The 15,289-nt window shown below is 40.6% G+C and overlaps 1 protein-coding gene across 1 annotated transcript in view; it reads left to right on the top strand.

Annotated features, from left to right (window-relative positions):
• The first annotated feature begins 13,370 nt into the window (after window positions 1-13,370).
• arhgap35a (Rho GTPase activating protein 35a) overlaps window positions 13,371-15,289 on the top strand; it is a 237,210-nt gene continuing 235,291 nt past the window's right edge. The window contains exon 1 of the mRNA XM_039768047.1: window positions 13,371-14,525. The gene's annotated coding sequence lies outside the window, so the exon portion shown is untranslated. The remainder of the gene's footprint in view (window positions 14,526-15,289) is intronic.

Raw genomic sequence — 15,289 nt, forward strand, 5'->3', positions numbered from 1 at the left:
TCACCTTTTTCACATTTTGTCATGTTGCAGCCTTACCTTCTGCAATCCTCTAGAATGAAAAAAACAAAATTAGGATTTTTAGAAATTTTGGCCAACTAATTAAAAATAAAAATAAAAAGCCTGAAATATCAAATTGACCCAAATATCCAGGTCCTTTCTTCAGTATTTCATTGAAGCCCCTTTTTCAGTGATTCCAGCTTGGTGTCTTCTTCGGTCTGACACAACAAGTTTCACACACCTGGCTTTGGGGACTGTCTTGCCATTTTTTTTTCCTGCAGATCCTCTGAAGTTCTGTCACGTTGGATGGTTGGCAGCTATTTTCAGGTCTCCTCCAGAGATGTTTGATTGGGTTCAAGTCTGGGCTCTGGCTGGGCCACTCAGAGTAATCCATAAGCCACTGCTGTGTAGTCTTTGATTTGTTCTGTTGGAAGGTGAACCTTTAGCCCATTCTGAGGTCCAGATCACTCTGGAGGAGGGTTTCATTAAGGATATCTCTATATTTGCTCCATTCAATTTTCCCTCAACCCTGTCTCTGCTGTTGAAAACCAACCCCACTGCCTGATGCTGTCACCAACATGCTTATCCATTGGGATGGTATTGTGAAGGTGATAAGTGGTGCCAGTGTTTCTCCAGACATGGCGCTTATCTTGGTTTCATCACAGCAGAGAATCTTGTTTCTCATAGTCTGAGTGTCCTTTCATTGCGTTTTTTTTTTTACAAACTCCAAGTGGCCATCCATCCGTGTTTTACTACAGAGAGGTTTCCATCTACTCAGTCATAAAGCCCATATTGGTGGAGTGTTGCAATGATAGCAGTTTTTCTGGAAGTTTCCCCCGATGTCCACACAAGATCTCTGGAGCTCAGCCAGAGTGACCATCAAGTTCTTGTTCAGGCATCTTCTGCTCTTCTCTCACAATATCTCCGTTTGTCCAAGTGGCCAATGTGGCAAACTTATTCTACAAGGTAATGTGTACCGACGGCTCAGCTTTTGTTAAAATATCTCAAACAGATCACTCTGGACAAAATATTTAAAGTTTGAAAATCTCTGATTGAAAAGCATTGAATCTGCAAACAAATATATCTTAAAACAGGGAAACATTTGGTACGACTTCAACTACAAATTAGTTTTAGTGTTTTATTTAACCTTGATAGCAATTACATGAATATTTTGATCTTTGTCTCGTCCTCAGAACAGGTCATCTATCTAAACCAGGGGTCTATCAGTACCTTGCAACCCTTTTCCAAGTAGCTCGCCAAAGAGTTAATGAATCCTAAATAAATTTTAAAACTTGATTAGTAAAATTAGGGGTGGGTGATCTTTCCAAAAAATCAGATCACAATCCTTTTACCACAAAATCACGATCCACAATCTGAATTGCAATCTCTCTTTTTAATGTGGCATACACTTAAGAGAATATCCGGACTCAAACTCATCAGGACCTCAGTAACACTTTATTTTAAATATCAAACAAAGTTGAGTTCAATTGTTCTCCCTTTCGCTAGTGAAGCGGACTTAAGGAACACACCCTGAAGTTGGCGAGTGAGTGAGGAAGGTCCCTCCCCTCGGCCCGCTGCGTGTTTCACAGATTCACGCTAATAAATCGTTACCACAAGCGAACTACGATACATAGCGAAATGAGAGAAGTCGCAAAATCAACCGGAATGTTCAACCAAATTATAGAAAAAAAACCCGATCTAAATCCGTTACGCAGTTCTCTCGTGAAAAGCAGATTGACATACAGGCATATAGACATTGGATTTTATATATTATATACAGTATTAGTAAACCTTCAGAATAATGTGCAGTTAAAGTCTCAACAGCATTCTCAGCATTTCTGGAGCTTAGTAGAGCCAGATAACTACAAGAATCTTCACCAAGCAGCTCTGCAAATGTCTACTTTGTTTGGGTCTCCATACCTCTTTGAGTCTGACTGTCTGAATGTCATCAAGTCAAAGTTCAGAACAAGACTAACAGATGAACGTTTAAATGACTCCATAAGAGTGAACCTAAGTGGCTCCACTCCACCATACGCCTGTCTCTCTTGTTGACTCCACGCAGTGCCAGTCATCTGACTAACTAAAAAACACATCACACATGCGACTGGACCTGTGAATAAAGTGACACAGTGACATATGACAAAATGACAAATAAACAAGTCCTGTCTGTGGATTTGGAATTGCATTGTTTTATTTTGACAGCATTCATGTTTTAATTCAATAGTGTGAGATGCAGACAGACATACAAAATGCACTTGCAGGTGAACTCAATATTTTTTTCTGATGTTTAAATGCAAAATGTGAGTTGTGTACACCAACATTTTGTAAATATTCAGGTAAAAACAAGCTTATTCAGTTTGTTTGGAATGAAATAAGCTATGAGAATAAACGTTAGAAAACATGAGTAGCTCTCAGCCATTTCTCAGGGGAAAAAAGGTTGGAGACACCTGAATCTAAAGCTAAACATGTTCACGTCCGGCCATCACTTGGATGGGAGACCATCTAGGGAAGGCATGGTTTGCTACTGGAAGAGGTGTTGGTGAAGCCAGCAGGGGGCGCTTACCCTATGGTCTGTGTGTGGATCAACAATGCCCCAGTGCAGTGATGAGGACGCTATACTATAAAAATAAAACCATCCTTCAGATGACATGCAAAACTGAGGTCCTGATTCCCTGTGGTCATAAATGATCCCTGGGGATCATTTGTAAAGAGTAGGGTGTATCCTGATGGTCTGGCTAAACTGCCAATCATGTCCCTTTCCATTCTGGCCCCCTAATCATCCCCTGTCTCTAACTGGGTATCTATCTAACTGTCTCACCACCTCACCACAAAATAGCTAATGTGCATTGAGCGTACTGGCACAATAATGGCTGCCGTTGCATCATCCAGGTGGGTGCTACACATTGCTGGTGGTTGAAGTGGTTCCTCTTTGTCTAAATGCTCTAAGAAGTGAAAAAAGTAATTTCTAAATGTAATTCTTTTTATTCTGCTTCTTATTATTAAAGTAGAATAAAAAAACACTCTTTTGGAAATGAATGGAATAGGAAAGCAATTATAAAGAAATATATAAGACTAAATTGACTGAACAAATATTATCTGCAGTTTATTGTTGTAAAGGATGCATGCTGTTTGAACTAACTAATTACAAAAGATAGGTGCAGCTCCCCTAAGCGATATAAAGTTAGTATGGGTTTAGAAGGGGAACTGCAGTTGATATGAAGATCAGGCATGCAATGAGGACTGTGCCATGTTTTACAGTTTATGTGGTGCACAAAGGAGCTGATTGTGTCATTATCAAGGAGCTCCAAGGTCAAGGTCCCAAACACTTCTAAAACTGCTCACTAGAGGGGAAAATTACTGTCAAACCCCAGCTAGTAATAAGAGCAAGTACAGAATCTTAATAAAATAAAAGATTTATCCTTCACACAAAGAATTCCATACACAATGAAAGTCCATTTAGCATGAAGGGCAACTAGAATTGCCTATAGCCAAGGCAATCCAAGTGGAGCAAAGTCCCAATACAGAATCTAAATAGAGTGGTCGAAAAAACAGGAAGAAGTTCAAAATTCCAAAATATATAAAAGGCACAAGTGCAGCAAAACACAGGTAACTCACCGACTCCAATTAATTGCCAAGAACTGTGGAAGACCCTGTGCATTTATAGGACAGTGGTTGGCAGGTTGACCTGCCTTTTGAGGGACTGCCCACAAAAACAATGGAACTTCACAAATGGCAGCTTATATAGTAGGGCTACAACGATTAGTCGACATAATCCACAACGTCGACTATAAAAAATCGTCAACGTGGATTTTTTATTGTCGACGCGTCATAAATGGAACCTTCAATAGAGGCTCCAGTCACAAAGAACCACATTGTTTTTTGTAACTGCAATGCACTACATGAACGTCTGGGGGCAGTATCGTTTGTTATTGTTTGTCAAGACACACACAGTCCTACCAACACAAGCTTCCTGGAGCTGTGATGCCGCTGTCTCTCGAGAGGTAAGTTTTAGCGAGTAAAGTTAGTGTCACGTGTTAATGTTGATGTTTGTACTATAATGTGTATATCAAGGTTTCGACAATGATAGTTAACCCTTAAACCGACACATACATGGGGGTTAATGCACCCCTGGACGACAAATACTTTTTAGCTGCAACAATCTATTATTATATGTTTAAGGTGCAACTGAAGCCATTGATGAAATTCAGTAAATCACTGAGTCAACTGCGCTTGAACTGGCTGCACACGAGCACACAGAGGTAAGCGCTGATGCTTGCAGGCTCGTCTAGTGCTGAATCCCAGAGATAGTGGTGCTGCAGTTCTGCCGGGGCCAGCAGTGGTCGTGAGCTGGCTGCTCAACTAATATACGGCCCTGACTGATCAGTTCCGGCGTGCTGGCAAATTGGGCTGTGAAGCAAATATAGCCGGTTCCGGGGTTCAATGAATGTATGTCGCCGAATATACTCACCCCTGCGTGCTGGCAAATTGCACTGAGACACGACTATTGCCGGTTGCAGCATTCAATGAATATACATCGCCAAATATACCCAGCTCTGGCATGCTGGCAAATTGCACTGAGAAACAACTGTAGCCAGTTGCGGAGCTCAATGAATGTACATCGCCGAATGTATGTTGCTTCATATACTTGGTTTCGACATGCTTCCAAATTGCACTGGAAACCGAATCTAGCCACTTACGGCGTTCAACGAATATACTTTTCCGAACATACTTGGCTCCGGCGTGCTGGCAAATTGCATTGGGAACTGATGCAGGTTCCGGCGGTTTAAGGTTTAAGTGAATATAATTTTAGTTATGTTTGCTAACGTGTTTGGAGCTATAGTAAAAGAGTGAATAGGAGTAGCTGAGCTGCTCTAGGTTTTTTTTCTTCTTTTTTCGTATAATACTTGACTTCATATGAATAGTAAACCATCTCTAACTAACGTTAGGTAATTTGTGTTTTGGAGTACAGTGATCCCTCGCTATATCGCGCTTCGACTTTCGCGGCTTCACTCTATCGCGGATTTTAAATGTAAGCATATCTAAATATATATCACAGATTTTTCGTTGGTTCGCGGATTTCTGCGGACAATGGGTCTTTAAATTTATGGTACATGCTTCCTCAGTTTGTTTGCCCAGTTGATTTCATACAAGGGACGCTATTGGCGGATGGCTTAGAAGCTACCCAATCAGAGCATGTATTACTTATTAAATAAAACTCCTCAATGATATACGATATACTTCCCGCGCGTTTCTTGATTGTTTGCTTTTCTCTGTCTCTCTCACTCTCTCTGACATTCTGTGGTCCTGACGAAGGGGGTGTGAGCAGAGGGGCTGTTTGCACAGAGGATGTTTGCCTAGAGGATACGGACGCTCCTCTAAAAAATGTCGCTTTATCGCGGTGCTTCGGCATACTTAAAAGCCCAAAAGCACGTATTGATTTTTTTGATTGTTTGCTTTTCTCTCGCTCTCTCTCTCTCTGATATTCTCTGCTCCTGACACGCATTTCTTTGAAGAGAAGATATATTTGCATTCTTTTAATTGTGAGAAAGAATTGTCATCTCTGTCTTGTCATGGAGCAGTTTAAACTTTTGACTAAAGGGTGTTATTTCATGTTGTGAACGATAGGGGGCGGTCTCGCTCCCTTGAACCCCTGTCCACGACTCCAGACACCAGGTAAAAGTCCAAATGTTGACTTTATTTTTCCTCCACAGTGTACAAAGCACACTCTCCACCACAATACTCATATAAATCACAATAATTCAATCCTCCAGCTCCCAGACGCGTTGCCACCCTTCCACCCAGCTCAGCTCATTGTCTGGGAGTTCCCATAGTCCTTTTATACTCCCTAACCTGGAGGTGTTTCTGCCTAACAGTCCACAAGTCCTTATTCCTTCCGGGTCAGGGTAAATAGTCCTTTTCTTCAACCCGGAAGTCCGTCGCTCTTCCTATGACGAACCTCCGGGTCACAGGGCACGAAGAAGCCCTCGGTCCTCCCTGCAGCGCCCTCCTGTGGCCCCCACGGCATCCAGCTGGGCTTTGCATAAAAACTCCATTGTCCATGATGCCCTGCTGGTCTTCTGGGGACCTCCATGCTGCAAGTAGGGCTCCACCTGGCGGCTTGGGGTTATTGGCCGGGATAAATGGCTGGCCATCCTTCACAATGTCTAGAGGGCTCTAATAATGTTAACAGTGTTAGAGAGTTTATAAGGGCTTAAAATATATAAAAGTAACCATACAAACATATGAGTTCTACTTCGCGGATTTTCATCTATCGCGGGGGGTTCTGGAATGCAACCCCGCGATTGAGGAGGGATTACTGTATATCAGTAATTATCTTGTTACATATTTTAGTCTGTTATTTTTTCATTTTGGCATAATATAGTACATGATGTGATAAACTACAACACTTTTCCTTCAGAGTGTGATGATTCAAACATCTTTCTCTGTCTGCAAAATCATTCTTGTGTATTCCTGCTACCTCTGCTCCCTCTGAGCAACTCTTCTCAGCAGCTGGGAACATTGTCTCAAAGAAGAGAGCCAGCCTCACACCAGAACATGTCGAAATGCTCACGTTCCTGCACTGCAATCAGGAATATATGAACTGAATCTTTTATAAACTGTACATTATTGTTTTATTTGATTTGAATTGAAGCTTTATTTAAACTTTTGGACTTTAAGACACACCAATGTCCATTTTTGGTTGAGTTAAATGCACTTTTTTTGTTTAAAGGTTATATACACTATAGTTTGTATTGTTTAATGTATTTATTTTTTATTGTGATGCTCACACTAATATCAAACATCTGATTAGTTTCAAATTCATATGTTTCACTGGTTGCTATTTTAATTTGATTAGTATTATTTTTAAGCGTGTTAATGCAGAGACATCAAGATGACATTCAGAGGTGAACAGACATGAGCAGATGAGGTAAGACATGCACTGGAGCCCAGAACAGGACGTGCAACCACAGGTTGCAGGCATCAAAAGAGTCAGGTATGAAATAATCGTGACTAATCGAAAAAAAAAATGGAACGATTAGTCGACTATCAAAATAATCATTAGTTGCAGCCCTATTATATAGACACTTCCAGGGATGAGGTGTTCACCTTTCTCCCAGTTTCAACACACTGATGAGTTTGGTGTTATAGACAATTACTTTTTCATCATTATTTTCCGCATTATAATCTGGTTGGCATTAAGATAGTAGTCAAATATTGAAATACTTCTGACTATTCCCCCTGGTTTCCATTTTTTAAGTTAATTCCTTACGTTCACATTTAAGAGAAGCCCTGATGAAGAAGTTTCTTTGCAACGTGCTGGCTGGGGTTTGAAAAAAATAGCATTTTATGATGTCAGTCTCCTTCTCGATTTGATTGCTGTTGACGACCACAATCTATCACAACACTTTGCTCTCATCCGCCATGCAGTGCTTCCTCAATGATTCTCCAGTATTTTTTTCTTTTTTTATCCCTTTACATTTTTTTTCTTCAAACTGTTGAATTTGATTTTGTCTAATTGGGTACTATACTGTATATTATTATTTTTATGTGATTTTGGCCCTGTTTAATATTATTGTATTTCTCAAACATGCAGAAAAGGCCGCTTGTGAAACCTGGATGGGACGTGCACACCCCCAAGAGCTCCGTCCTCTCATTCCCATTCTCCCTATTGACATTCTGTTTGAATGAGTATGGATGGACATCATGGGACCCCTGAATCTCTCAGCTTGAAGACACAAACACATCTTGGCCCTCGCAGATTGCGCTACTCAGTTTCCTGAAGCTGTTCCTAAATTCTAAAACAATCACAGGGGAACTCATAGGGGTTTTTACGCAGGTAGACATCCCCAAACAATTCCTAACTGACCAGAGGATGCCTTTTACCTCAAAGACATTCAGGAAGGCTGCCAAACTGCTTAAAGTCAAGTACTTAAAGCCTGCAGTATAACATTCTCAAATTGATGGTCTAGTGGAGCGGTCCAAATAAACTCTCAAGCAGATGTTATAGGCGCTTTTCCACTGCATAGTACAGCACAACATGGTTCAGTACAGCTCACCTTGGTTCGGCTCAGTTCGGCTCGGTTTGCTTTTCAACTGCAGTTTAGTACCGCTTTAGAGTGGCCGGATTATTCACGTGTCGTTATAGTTGCGCCGCCTCTACTGCCGTGACACCGTGGAACTTTTACAACAACACGCAGACAACGACAACACTTTAGCTCGACAACGCGCAAGGGTAAGCATCTAAAAAAAGCACATCACTAGCTAACTTTTATCACTGTTGCAAAGCATAAAATGAACTTAACTGCCAGTGTAACATTAAAATGCTGATTCTGTATATTACAGATCTTCCACATTTTGCAAAAAAGTCGCCGCAACAGACCATCTGTTTGGACATTTAACCGTGCCTCAGAGTGGTGGCTGGAGAACTTTCGAATGTCTGAAGAAACATTCATCCACTTATGCAACAAACTGCGTCCAGCGATGGAGAGACGGGACACAAACTTCCCGTGTGTGTACCTTTAAAGAAAAGAATAGCCAGTGACGCAGTAATGACGATTTTCTCCGGCCAATCAGTGACCAGCAGAGTTTACACGTCACATTTTGGTAACGGTTCGGCGCTTGGAACCTCGGCTGAGGTGGTACTAAAAAAAGGACCAGGTACCAGGTACTGTTCCCAGTGGAAAACCTCCCAAAAGTGAGCGGAACTGAACCGTGTCGTGCCGTACTATGCAGTGGAAAAGCGCCATATGTAAGGTGGTCAGTGAAGATGGGAAGAACTGAGATCTGTTACTCCCCCTCATACTGTTCACTTACCAGAAGGTCTCTCAAGCCTCTACAGGGTTTCCCTCTTTGAAATAATGCATGGACGTCAACCCCCGGGGTATTTTGGACATATTAAAAGAAGGATGGGATGAAGAGGCTCTTCCACAAACAATTATGTGATAGATTTGCCAAAATTCGACTCATCCTAAAGGAGAATATGGACACGGCGCAAGCAGCTCAGGCCCAGAGCTATAACTGTGGCATGGCGCTTTGAGAATTTAGGCCTGGAGACCGCATTATGGTCTTAGTTCCTTCCTCCCATTCTAAACTATTTGCCCATTGGCAAGGCCCTTACTAGGTTAATGAGCGAAGAGCTCTCATTGACTATTTGGTGAAACAAACCAATCGTCAATGAACTGAGTGGGTCTACCATGTTAACTTGCTGAAGGGGTGGAAGGAAAGGGATCCAGACCCTTATTCCGCTCAGCCCAACTCACTGTACACTCAGAATAACCTCGGCACCAATTTGACACGCATTCAAAAACAAGGGCTGGAATCAGTTATCCAGTCAGTCCAGGAGGTAATGAGCGAGACACCTGGCTGGACCTCCTTGATTGCGTGACATAATTACTGAGTCCGGGGTGATAGTCAGTGAACAACCCTATCAGCTCCCAGAAGCGAAAAATGCTGAAGTGGAACTTGAGATCAAGAGAATGCTAGAACTAGGCATGACAAAGAAAAGTTAAAGACCCTGGTCCAGTCCCATAGTCTTGATCCCTAAGCCAGATGGGATTTGGAGGTTCTGCAAAGACCCCAGCTAGACACAAAAAGAGCCTTGTAGAATCTTTAGAATTATTTTTTTTTTTCACAAGCAACCCAGATTCACAAAAGAAAGCTATGTAAAGTACAAAAAGCAAAATGGAAATGCCTGTAACACAAACACAATCCAAAGCAAACAAAAGTCTAAATGCAGATATATAGAGGCAAAGTCAAAAAACAGAGCAAAATGGACAAAATCCAGGAAATTCACAAAAAGCACAGCAAAAAACCACAAGAACTCTCCAACTCCAGAGAGCATTCACAATGAACAGGCAGGAACTGTGAAACTGTAAAAGACCCTCTGGATTTTAAAGGGCAGAGGGCAGTTCTCGGCTTTGATTGGCAGGTGGCCCCACCTCTAGGGGGAGCACCAATTAAACACCTGGAACATACCACAGACAAACAAAATATGGGAGATATTTAACAATAGTAACATTAGCATAAATAAATGGCTCAACAGAGAACAGAAAGAACATAAAACAAGACCTTGAACCCCAACTGCGGGAGAAGCCCTGCCCGACATATAATATTAATAACCTGGGAGAACTTATTTCCGTTACTTTGCTACCCTCATAGAGTAATATTGATAGTGATTTTTAGTTCACACACATCAATTGATGTCATTTTTATATCACTTGACCTGTGGTATACCACCACAAATCTATTTAAGCTACAGTTAGGTCTATAAATATTTGGACAGAGACAACTTTTTTCAGTACATTACCACAATGAATTTGAAATGAAACAACTCAGATGCAGTTGAAGTGCAGACTTTCAGCTTTAATTCAGTGGGTTGAACAAAATGATTACATAAAAATGTGAGGCAACTAAAGCATTTTTGAACACAATCCCTTCATTTCAGGGGCTCAAAAGTAATTGGACAATTGACTCAAAGGCTATTTCATGGGCAGGTGTGTTCAAGTCCGTCGTTACGTCTTATCAATTAAGCAGATAAAAGGCCTGGAGTTGATTTGAGGTGTGGTGCTTGCATGTGGAAGATTTTGCTGTGAACAGACAACATGCGGTCAAAGGAGCTCTCCATGCAGGTGACAGAAGCCATCCGAGAAATTGCTACAATATTACGAATGGCAAAATCTGCAGTTTGGTACATCCTGAGAAAGAAAGCAAGCACTGGTGAACTCAGCAACGCAAAAAGACCTGGACATCCATGGAAGACAACAGTGGTGGATGATCGCAGAATCATTTCCATGGTGAAGAGAAACCCCTTCACAACAGCCAACCGAGTGAACGACACTCTCCAGGGCTTGGTCGGCGTATCGATATCCAAGTCTACCATAAAGAGAAGACTGCATGAAAGTAAATACAGAGGGTGCACTGCAAGGTGCAAGCCACTCATAAGCCTCAAGAATAGAAAGGCTAGATTGGACTTTGCTAAAGAACATCTAAAAAGCCAGCACAGTTCTGGAAAAACATTCTTTGGACAGATGAAACCAAGATCAACCTCTACCAGAATGATGGCAAGAAAAAAGTATGGAGAAGGCGTGGAACAGCTCATTATCCAAAGCATAGCACATCATCTGTAAAACACGGTGGAGTCAGGCAGTGTGATGGCTTGGCGTGCATGGCTGCCAGTGGCACTGGGACACTAGTGTTTATTGATGATGTGACACAGGACAGAAGCAGCCGAATGAATTCTGAGGTGTTCAGAGACATACTGTCTGCTCAAATCCAGCTAAATGACGTCAAATTGATTGGGCGGCGTTTCATGATACAGATGGACAATGACCCAAAACATACAGCCAAAGCAACCCAGGAGTTTATTAAAGCAAAGAAGTGGAAAATTCTTGAATGGCCAAGTCAGTCACCTGATCTTAACCCAATTGAGCAGGCAGTTCACTTGTTGAAGACTAAACTTCGGACAGAAAGGTCCACAAACAAACAGCAACTGAAAGTAAAGGCCTGGCAGAGCATTAAAAAGGAGGAAACCCAGCATCTGGTGATGTCCACGAGTTCAAGACTTCAGGCTGGCATTGCCAGCAAAGGGTTTTCAACCAAGTATTAGAAATGAACATTTTATTTCCAGTTATTTAATTTGTCCAATTACTTTTGAGCCCCTGAAATGAAGGGATTGTGTTCAAAAATACTTTAGTTGCCTCACATTTTCTTTTTGTTCATCCTACTGAATTAAAGCTGAACGTCTGCACTTCAACTGCATCCGAGTTGTTTCATTTCAAATTCATTGTGGTCATGTACAGAACTAAAATGAGAAACAAGTTGTCTCTGTCCAAATATTTATGGACCGAACTGTATTTCAGTCTATTATCCACATGGATGCTGCACATTAGGGGTGACTGAAGTGGCTCCACACTCACTGTAAACATCACTTTAAAAATCAAGAAAATAACTGTATAAATGTAAAGAATTCTTATTATTATCCCATATTTTCTTATTTCTCTCCTATTTTTGTTTTGTTTACTCCTTTGGTATGATTTCTTTCAAGTCTGTGTAATCAATCTTTTGTATATTTCATTTTATAATTATTTCTCTCCTATTTCTTGTCCCTTTTGTAGTTTTATGAGTTCTTTCAATTATCTGATCGGTCCTTTGTATATCCCATATTGTCTTATTTCTCTCTTTTTTGTTTTATTTGCCCCTTTCTGAAATTTTTTAAACTTCTTCCAAGTTTGGGTAATCAGTCCTTTTGTATACCCCATGTATTCTTATTTCTCTCACGGTTTTATTTTATTTCCCCTTTTTGTAGTTATGAGTTCTTATAAGTCGGTGTAAGTCTTTTGTATATCCCATATTTTCGTATTTCTCTCCTATTTTAAGTTGTCCCTTTTTTGTAGTTTTATGATTTCTTTCAAATCTGTGTCATCAGTCCTATGTATAACCGACTTCTTTTTTTTTTATCATTTCTCTACTTTTTTCTCTTTTAATAGTTTATAATTTCTTTCAAGTCAGGGTAGTCAGTCCTTTATATTCCTCAACTTTTCTTATTTCTGTGCTATTTTTGTTTTAATACCCATCTTTTTTTAGTTTATTTATGAGTTCTTTGAAGTCATGTGATCAGTCTTTTATATAGCTCACACTTTCTTTTACTTTCATTTCTCTCCTGTTTTTGTTTTGTTTGCCTTTTTGTAGTTTTATGATTTCTTTCAGGTCAGTACAATCATTCCTTTGTCATTCCATGTATTCTTATTTCTCTCCTATTTTTGTTTTATTTTTTCCTTTTGTAGTTTTATAATTTATTTAAAGTTAGTGCAATCACCATGTATTTTTAATTCTCTCCTATTTTTGTTTCATTTGCCCTTTTTGTAATTTTATGATTAATTTCAAGTCTGTTGAATCACCATGTATTCTTATTTCTCTCTTACTTTTTGTCTTATTTTCCCCTTTATGCAGTTTAATGATTTATTTCAAGTCAGTGCAGTCGCAACATAGTAGTTGCGAGTTTTATAATTTATTTAAAGTTAGTGCAATCACCATGTATTTTTATTTCTTTCCTATTTTCATTTTAGTTGACTTTTTTGTAATTTTATGATTAATTTCAAGTCTGTTGAGTCACCATGTATTCTTATTTCTCTCCTATTTTTGTTTTCCCATTTTGGTACATTTGATTTATTTCAAGTCAGTGCAATCACCATGTATTCTTACTTCACTCCTATTTTCATTTTATTTGCCCCTTTTTGTAATTTTATGATAAATGTAAAATCTGTGGAATTACCATGTATTCTTATTTGTCCCCTATTTTTGTTTTATTTTCCCATTTATGCAGTTTTATAATTTATTTCAAGTCAGTGCAATCACAATGTATTTTTTTTCTTATCTATTTTCGTTTTATTTGCCCCTTTTTGTAATTTTATGATTAATTTCAAGTCTGTTGAATCGCCATGTATTCTCATTTCTCTCCTATTTTTGGTTTGTTTGCCTCTTTTTTTGTTTTGTTTTTGATTTCTTTCGAGCCAGTACAATCGTTCCTTTGTATACCATGCCATGTATTCTTATTTCTCTCCAATTTCACATTTCTTTTCCCCTTGTGGTAGTTTCTGTGTCCCCGAGTTTTCTTCCCCCGTCCATCATTGGTTATTGGGCTCCCCCGGGTGAGAGCGAGCGAGCGAGCGGCGCGCTGCGCAGGCTGACTGGGAGGCGAGGCGGACTGTCGGGCAGGTAGGCAGCGTGTGCGCCAGGGCTGCTCAGTCTGCGCTGCTTTCAGCCGAGTACATGCGCCGCTGGGCGAGTCACTGACTCCGTCTCTCTCTCTCTCACATTTTTTTTTTTTCTCAAGCTGGAGAAAGGCAGACAGGGAAAAAGAGGCCGCCATTACTGCCAGGAGTAAATCCCTTAGCCCAGGCACAGGGGCTTGCAATCCGGACCAGCCCAGGAGTGACAGACATACATACCGAGAAACAAACCAGTAAAGATCAAAGCCAAATAAGAAATATTTAACGACCACTTTTGAGAAAAGATAAAAAAAAGTTTAGAACACGAGCCCGTTTTAAACGGCAAACAAAGGAAAGTAAACGATACTTAAGACACAACGTGGTTCGCTTGGATGCTTCAGACGCCTTTTTCTCTGCTCCGTGGACTACTCGGTTTGGTTGGTTTCGAGAGGCGCACCGGGATTTGATTTCTTGTTTTTTTTTTTTTTTTTAAATTCGGTTCCGCCTCGCCTGTGTGTTTTTAATTGCCACCAAGGAGTAGAAAGATGGGAACAGCCAAGCCTTCCGATACAAAGGTCCTGATTTTTTAAAAGGAAAGAGAAAAAAGCAAAACGGAGACAGTTGGAAGTTTGAAAAGAAAACCTTGCACTTAAATCACATCAGTAAAGAAGAGACGAGCAAAACACGACGGGAAATACGGATATTTTTTTTTTTGGGAGGAATCTTTACTGTTTCTTGATTGATTTATTTCTCGAAGCCGTGGCGGGTGTGCTTGCAGCTAGGAGCCGGGAAACAACGCCAGGACAAAAACGGAATGACACGGTACGTGGAATATGATTCTTTATGAAAAATTGGACTAGAAAAAATGTGTATGATGTTGTACATTTAAAAGGATTTCATGCTATAGCACCGCTGCTCTCTTTAACAGTGACGATCGGGGGGTACGGCGCGCTGGATGGGCAGTACGGCGAAAACGCCTCTCTCGCCACAAATGTGTAAAGGAATTGCGTTTGCATTTTCTTTTCAGAAATGACGTCTCTGGGCCTTGTTCCGTCTTTCGTTGCCTATAGGGGAGAAACTGGTAGCCCCCCAAAAATGTCCTAATCGAACTAAAATAGCGAGCCGTAAATGTTGCACATCGGCCGTGCGTGTGAGTTTGTGCATATGTGTGGGCTGAGGAGACCAGGCACACACATTGTATAGCGCAGTGCGTTACCCTACACGAATTTCGCAATTTCAGATTATTGTTTATTTATTGTTGTTATTTATTTGATCCAAATAACGAAAGGCAGATTAATATTCCTTTCTCTTGGGAGTTTTCTCCCCCTTCTATTCGCTTGGATCAGGCCTAGCTGGAAGGGACACTAGCAGACGTGGAAAACGGCGAATTCCAGGCGAAGGAAAACTGCATTAAAGAACGGAAAGTTCTAATCTGGAGAAAACTTGATTGAATTAGCAACGATTAAAAGGTTACAGTCTTTATTTGGGGAGGTATGTGTGTATATCGGAGAGGACAAAAAAGGGGTTGCCTTGTGTATATGTTTAAGAACTTGAGCACCATTCCAGGGAGGAAGGCGTCTTATTTT

This window comes from Polypterus senegalus, chromosome 11 (assembly GCF_016835505.1).
Source record: "Polypterus senegalus isolate Bchr_013 chromosome 11, ASM1683550v1, whole genome shotgun sequence".
Taxonomy (NCBI): Eukaryota; Metazoa; Chordata; class Cladistia; order Polypteriformes; family Polypteridae; genus Polypterus; species Polypterus senegalus.